This window comes from Cataglyphis hispanica, chromosome 16 (genome assembly GCF_021464435.1).
Source record: "Cataglyphis hispanica isolate Lineage 1 chromosome 16, ULB_Chis1_1.0, whole genome shotgun sequence".
In the NCBI taxonomy this organism is placed as follows: domain Eukaryota; kingdom Metazoa; phylum Arthropoda; class Insecta; order Hymenoptera; family Formicidae; genus Cataglyphis; species Cataglyphis hispanica.
In genome coordinates, this window is record NC_065969.1 from 1,065,564 (window position 1) to 1,073,028 (window position 7,465).

The 7,465-nt window shown below is 30.1% G+C and overlaps 1 pseudogene; it reads left to right on the forward strand.

Annotated features, from left to right (window-relative positions):
* The first annotated feature begins 6,043 nt into the window (after positions 1-6,043).
* Positions 6,044-7,073, forward strand: LOC126855704 (uncharacterized; annotated as a pseudogene).
* Positions 7,074-7,465: the final 392 nt, after the last annotated feature.

Consider the following 7,465-nt stretch of genomic DNA (forward strand, 5'->3'; position numbering starts at 1 on the left):
TTACATTTATTAAAAAAAAAGGGAAAGATAAAAAGAAACTGAATTTGATATATTATCTAGATTAACATTATTAAGTAATTATAATTATTTATTACAAATTTACTTAGTATATTTATTTAATATATTTTACTTATTGTATTTATTCCTTATCTTTTGAGTGTGTGGTGTTTGAATGAAAAAGCAAAAAGAGAGAGAGAAAGAGAGAGAGTGTGTGTTATGGAATTTCCTCTATGATACACGTAGAAGGGAGAAATTGTCTCCAAAGAACCTTGATAGGGACGGCGACAGGATATTTACACCTCGGGACGAACCACGGGATTACGCTGTCGGGAAGGGCCTCCGATAATGCGCTCCGCAATTCCTTGTGGTCCACCGGGCCTGGCCCTATGCAGAGGACTCCGTCGGGAAGTGGATCGTAGATCGGAGGAAACTAGCCCAATATCCAAAGCCGAAACTGGTCCTCGGACAACCTTTGTTGGTAGGGTTGCGGTTCCGGTTCGGATTGAGATGTGTTCTCGGTCTCTAAGGATAATTCCTCCGGATTGAATAGGGGAGCCGGGAAGAGAAATGATTCGTCTTCGTTGTTGGTATCCTGTAGTTCTTCGAGAGGATCTTCTTGGTTAAGGGAATGATGGAGGGAAGAATAGGGAGAGTCGCTTAAAATGATAATAGAGAGAGTGGGCGATTCTAATCTTAAACGGGTAGAGGAAGCTGGAGAAGAAGTAGCAAAAATCGGGGGGAGAGAAGTGTCAGGTGTATGTATATTGACGTTAGTGTTAACGTTACTGTTTCTGATGCTAATTTCAATTGCTTCTGTAGGGGAAGCGGGAAGAGAAGTAGCAGATATCGGGGGGAGAGAAGTGTCAGGTGTATGTATATTGACGTTAGTGTTAACGTTACTTTCTTGTGACGTTAATTTCGATTGGTTCCGCCTGAGCCCGAGCCAATTTCTTCCTAAGCCGACTATTCCGATGGTTACGCGCGCGTTTTATTGACGCACGGGAGGATCGTTTTCGGATTACTCCTTCCACTAAGGGAGGATATAATAATAATAATAATAAAAAGAAACAAAAAAAAAGGTTTGGCGATATAAGGAAATCCGAAATAATTCTTAGGATTTGTTTAAAGAGAAAATAATTTTAGTCTTGAATAGTAATATTCACTATTTTAATCATTAGATTTTAGAATAAATGCTCAATTTTGTATTTTTTTTCTAATAGATTTTTATTCAATGTAATATTTATTAATTTAATTTATATTAATTTATTATATATGTATTTGGATTTTATACAAATAATTATGTGAGATAGAAGTCACGAAAGATTAAATTAAATTGCGGGTCGCTTTGGGGAATGCGTAAGATCTTTGGCGACGGAGAGAAAAATCACGGGTAGCGTCGCAAAATGCGACCCTCAGTGACTGATAGAAAGTCATGGGTAGCTCTGCGAAATGCGAATGACCCTTAGTGACTGATAGAAAGTCACGGGTAGCTTTGCGAAATACGAACGACCTTAAGTGACTGATAGAAAGTCACGGATAGCTCTGCGAAATGCGAACAACCCTAAGTGACTGATAGAAAATCACGGGTAGCTCTGCAAAATGCGAACGACTCTTAGTGACTGACAGAAGAAGAGGAATGTAGTATCGGAAGTATGGGAAGTAGAAAAGAAATATAGTAATAATTTAATTTTGTTAATAATTCTAAATCGTTAATAATCGTAGTATTTCAAAAACATACGGTAAAAGTGGTTAGATTGTTATACCCAAGAATTATTTTGAACTAATTAATCGAAGAATTTAAGCATATTACTATACACTTACTATACACTTACTATTTATAGAGTGCGATGATATTTGTCCTATAAAATATGGTTTGGCAGTAGACCTTGGCTCACAAGCTCGTCGGATGGAGGTTGATTCTCTCAGCACAATCTTTCGCTATAAAATTCTTAGTTCTTTCACTGGATAGTTCTCACAACGTAAAGTCTTTGTAAAAATTAAAACATAAGATGCACTATGATAAAATTTAAGGAAATATAACTCGGAGTGCAGTCAGGAGATGGGTAATTTTTAACGAAGGAAGAACGTCAGAGAATATATCGCGTTGTCTTGTCCGGCATTTATGAAGCCTTTTGCTCCTCCTCTCTATTGGTTTGTTAATTTATTTTAATGAATAGTTTTTTCTAATCACGCCCTCTGGTTTTTCCTAGGGCGTTCCTTTAAGTTTTTAAATCGTAAGTATTGGTGAAGATCTTTGTTTATAAGACTGAGTTTCAACCAATGGAGAGTAGTTGCTATCAAGTAAGGGTGAGGCATTCGTTTTACGGATTGAGTCATGCCCAGTTCGCTATAATCGGCTAAGTTGACATTTTATTTAAAATTTATGTTAAACAGATAACATAAGAGAGTGGTCTGGCAGGCTAGCACGCAGTGTCAAATGTCGCGAGTTTTCAAGATCATCTGTGGATCATTGTTTCGAGCCCTGCTTATTTTTTGTTTAGAATTCTTGGGTCTGATACCCAAGCTTGAGCTTGAATATCTCGCTGTTTGTTATTTGCATTCATATGGTTTAAAATTTCTAGTGCTTGATTGTCTGTTATCTTTTGTTTAAAAATTCTCGAGTCTTCAGAGTGAGTTATAACGTTTAAATTTATTGATCCGTTGTATAGTTAACTTTCGACAGCGAGATTAGCCTTGCTTCCCAGATTTCGCCTGCTTAGGCCCGGTTCCACAAATTCGAGTTTAAACTGAGTTTAAATAAACGGTCGTTAAGTTTAACACCACAGTTAAACTAGTATTGCGTTCTACAATGTGTTTTTAACTGTAGGTTACATAAACTTATATTCTGTATGAAAAAAGTCTTAAAAATTTTACTTTCTTCTCAAACACGGAATGTGATTGGTTAATAATTAATGAAAGGCGGGAAGATGAAACAAGCACACTGTAATCTCATGTACAGGTTATGTGCATAAGATCACAGTGTGCTTGTTTTCATCTTCCCGCCTTTCATCAGTGAAATACAGTAAAATGTCGAAAGTGCAATCTAATAAAAAAAGATTATCCAATTTTTCAAATGTAGAAAAAATAAAACTAATCGAATTAGTAGAGCAAGAAAAAAATATCATTGAAAATAAAAAGATAACGTAAGTGTAAAAGACAAAGAGAAATGTTGGATAAACATCACAAAGAAATTTAACAGTGGTTGTATCTCAGGACATCGAGATATGGGTTGTCTAAAAAATTGTTGGGACTACTTGAAAAAAAAAACTTGTAAACATTATGCTGAAATTCATAGTGAACTTTTCAAAACAGGTAATATATCTTATTAAATATTTATTTTATTTATTTTATTTAGATTTTAAAAATATTAATATAAATCGTTGTATACACGTGTAACATAAATTCAATAAATCGTACACAGGTGGTGGAAAAATGAATATCATCGGAGATGACCCTATTGCTGAAATGGTCAAAAATATTATTCAGCTATCGGTTGAAGGTTTACAAAATAGATTTGACAGCGATTATATGCCAGGCTATGCTATAAAATAATTTTATATTTATCTTAGAACATTTCTAAAGTCAATAGATTTAAAACTTTGTAATTGAAATAAAAGAATATAAAGATTTAATAATATGTGATGTATCGTAGACACAGATGATCTACAGTACAGCAAAGAATTGGAAAATGAAGACTGTTATCAAGTTGAGGTATACATATATATTTCAAATATTTATTTATTTCATATATATTTGAAATTAAAAAACTCTTGTTTTAAAATACTTGTATTTATTTTAGATGCTAGAAGAAGAAAATTTAAATGCAATAACTTGGGCTGAATGGACACCAGCTAAGCTGAGTTCTGAAAAAAGCAAAGAATTGCAATTTTCAAACAACAATGAAAATAACGATAAAACTGACAACTCATTGTCATTTGAAGATATCGAAACATTCTGTACACAATCTTCTAGTAAGAGAAACTGTGATCCTCCAACAAATAATTCATCACAACCAAATTTGAAACGTAAGAAATCAAAACAGCTTGAAGTAACTTCTTCCAAACAAAATGAACAGTTTTATGATCTTGCTCAATCTAAATTAGAGTTAGTGGAATTAATGAAAGAAAATTTTCGTAAAATATAGTCAATACAAATATCAATTTACGAAAAACAATTAGAAAAAGAAAAACTTTATGTTGAAATGTTTAAAAAACGATTGAAATTTTATGAAAAATAAATTTGTTTCTTTTTTCCTTATGTCTACAGTTTCAATTTGAATCATATTGAGCATGTTCTTATGTTAAAAGTTTTTATATTTATTGAAATTATTATTTTATTTTATACTTAATACCAAAGAAACTGTAAATTTTTATTTTAAAGTTTATTTCAAAGAAACTATAAGTTTTTATTTTCAAGTACCAAAGAAGATTCTTTATTAATTTTTATTGATAGGTATCAGTAAGCAAAATATATAATGAAATAATTTATTTTCTGTTAATTAGATATGGTAATTATATAGATTCTATTAATTCTAATTTAGATCATATTTAGATCATTTAACGTACGTTAAAAAATTTCGATATTTATAATATGCATTCATTAAAATAGTCTTGTTACTTTACTTTAGATTAAGTATCTATACTAAATATTTTGTACCAAATTATCTTACATTACATACCAAAACAAAACTAAATTGTTAAATTTTGAAGTATTAAAAGAAACTAATATACACAATATGTAAAAATAAGTATTTATTTTGTTATTATACATACATATTGTTATATATACATAAATAAAAGTTTTATATTTGATAAAATTTTTGTTTATTTTTTCTATGATATCCAGATAATTCAACTTTGTTAAGATACTTTTTGCAATAGCCTATATATTTTATAATTGGATCATTCAAAATGTAACATTTCTTATATCTAATGTCAGTGGATGTTTTGTGACATTTAATAAAGTCATGATCCGTTTTTATAAAAATGACCTATTCTCGTCAATTTTGTGTAAAAGCTATATTTGTTTTTAACACCAAAACTGATTACTCTATAATAAACTGAAAAAATTCAATATGTTAAAATAATAATAAATTTTTAAACTATTTTTTAGGTAAATTAATAATAAAGTAATAATTTAAAAAAACTGATAATTTAAATTTAAACGTTTAAAAACGTTGAGGATGCAACGACTTCTGCTTTAAATAAGCAGATTACTATGTTAATAGATTATTTTTCATTAAATTTACGCGATGAAGAAGCAAAACAGTATTTATATATTGAAATTCCACACTATTATACATTTAAAAAAGAGAAAATTAATGATAGAAATGCATCACGGTGGATTAAACGTAAAAATCATTATAATTGTGTAAGACGAATATATTCTGTTAGTCCAGCACAAACAGAATTATATCATTTACGTTTATTATTACTCACAGTAAAAGGGGCTACAAATTTTAATGATTTGAGAAGTGTAAATAGAGAATTTTATCAATCATTTTCAGCGATGTTTAGTATTAGGTTTAATAGAAGATGATGATGAATAGAAACGAGCTATGAATGAAACTGTTGGATGGATGATGCTTCGACAACTTCGTAGATTATTTGTACGTATATTATTACATTGTCAGCCACTACATCCTGAAGAATAGTTGTGGGAGAATTTTAAAATAGTAATGTCTGAGGATTACATTCGACATTTTGGTATGTTACAAGGACAAAATAAAGCGTATGCGCAAATTAATAGTATGTTATGTGCTGAAGGCAAAAGTTTTGCTGATTTTTCACAAATGGAACAATTAATAGATAATAGCAGAGAAGAAGATCTACTTGAACAAGCTATAGAAATAAACACCAAACAATACAAACAATTAAATTGCAAGCAAAAAGAAATAGTAAATCTTTTATTAAGTAAATTAGATAATATTTATAATCATAATATTTATTATTTTTATATTGATGGTCCGGGTGGATCAGGTAAAACCTTTATATACACTACTATATATTATCTAGCTAGAATTAAAAATAAACGCGCATGTACAATGGCTTTTACGGGTATTGCAGCGACATTGCTACCTACTGGGAAAACAGTTCATAAAACATTTGGATTACCGGTTCCATTATTTGCTGATTCATCATCTGTTATTAAAATCCAGTCAAAAGAAGCTCAATATGTGAAAGAAACTGATATTTTTATTTGGGATGAAGTATCAATGGCACCACGATATGCTTTAGAAATTATGGACAGGGTATTGCGTGATATTATAAATAGTAATTTTTTTTTTTGGTGGAAAAATTGTTTTATTAGGAGATGATTTCAGATAACTTTTATCTATTAAAGTACATGCCACTCGAAAAGAAATTTAAATCTTTCTATTAAATTTAGTTCTACTTGGAGACATTTTGTAAAATTCTCTTTAACGCAAAATATGCGAGTTCTTCCAGAAGAAATTGATTTTGCAAAGTTTTTATTTGATATTGGAGATGGTATATTAAACGATTCAAATGATAATATGCAAATTCCTGAATGTTGTGTAGCATCTATTAATGCTGATATCGTGGAAGATATTTGGTGATATGGTGAAGATATGGTGATTTAATACAAAAAAAAGAGTTAAGAGTTTTTGTTAAAGTAGCTAAATGTGCGATACTTTCTGCAAAAAATGTAGACGTTGATGAAATAAATAAAAAAGTTGTTGAGTTATTAGATGTAATTGATGAACGAATTTATACAAGTATAGATAGCGCAATAAATAGTGACAATGGTGACATTGATGAAGCTTTGTTATCAGAATAATTAAATAGTTTATCTCCACCATCTCTTCCTCCTCATGAATTGCGTTTAAGACCAAATTGTATCATTATGTTGATTTGAAATTTTAGTATCAATGAAGGTCTTTGCAATGGTACTAGATTAATGGTTATAGAGCTTGCAGATCATATATTGAAGTGTAAGATTTTAACAAGTGACAAAACGGAAGACATTGTTTTTTTGAATCGTATAACATTATATTGCGAAAATATGTATTCTTTTACTTTTTCCAGAAGACAATTTTATATATAGTTTTTGCTATGATAGCGATAAAATTAGCTTTTGTTATGATAATAAACAAATCACAAGGACAAACATTTGATAGAATCGGTGTAGATCTTCGTAAAAACGTTTTAATCTTGGACAACTTTATGTTGCTTTTTCGCGAGTTCGTTCTTGGCAAGCATTAAAGTTTACCTTGGTGAATAACGAAATAATAGATACGTTAAAAATTATGTATATAAGGAAGTGTATGTTTAACTTTCTTCATTTTAAATTATTCTCTTTTTGCTTCCTCATAGAGGAAGTTTTGTTTTCGTCGGAAAATTTTTTTTCTAATTTTATCATATTATTCTATATTATATTTTTAAAAATATCAGTGTATGTGTGTGTATGTATGTATGTATGTATGTGCACAAAAGGACGTGGTTAC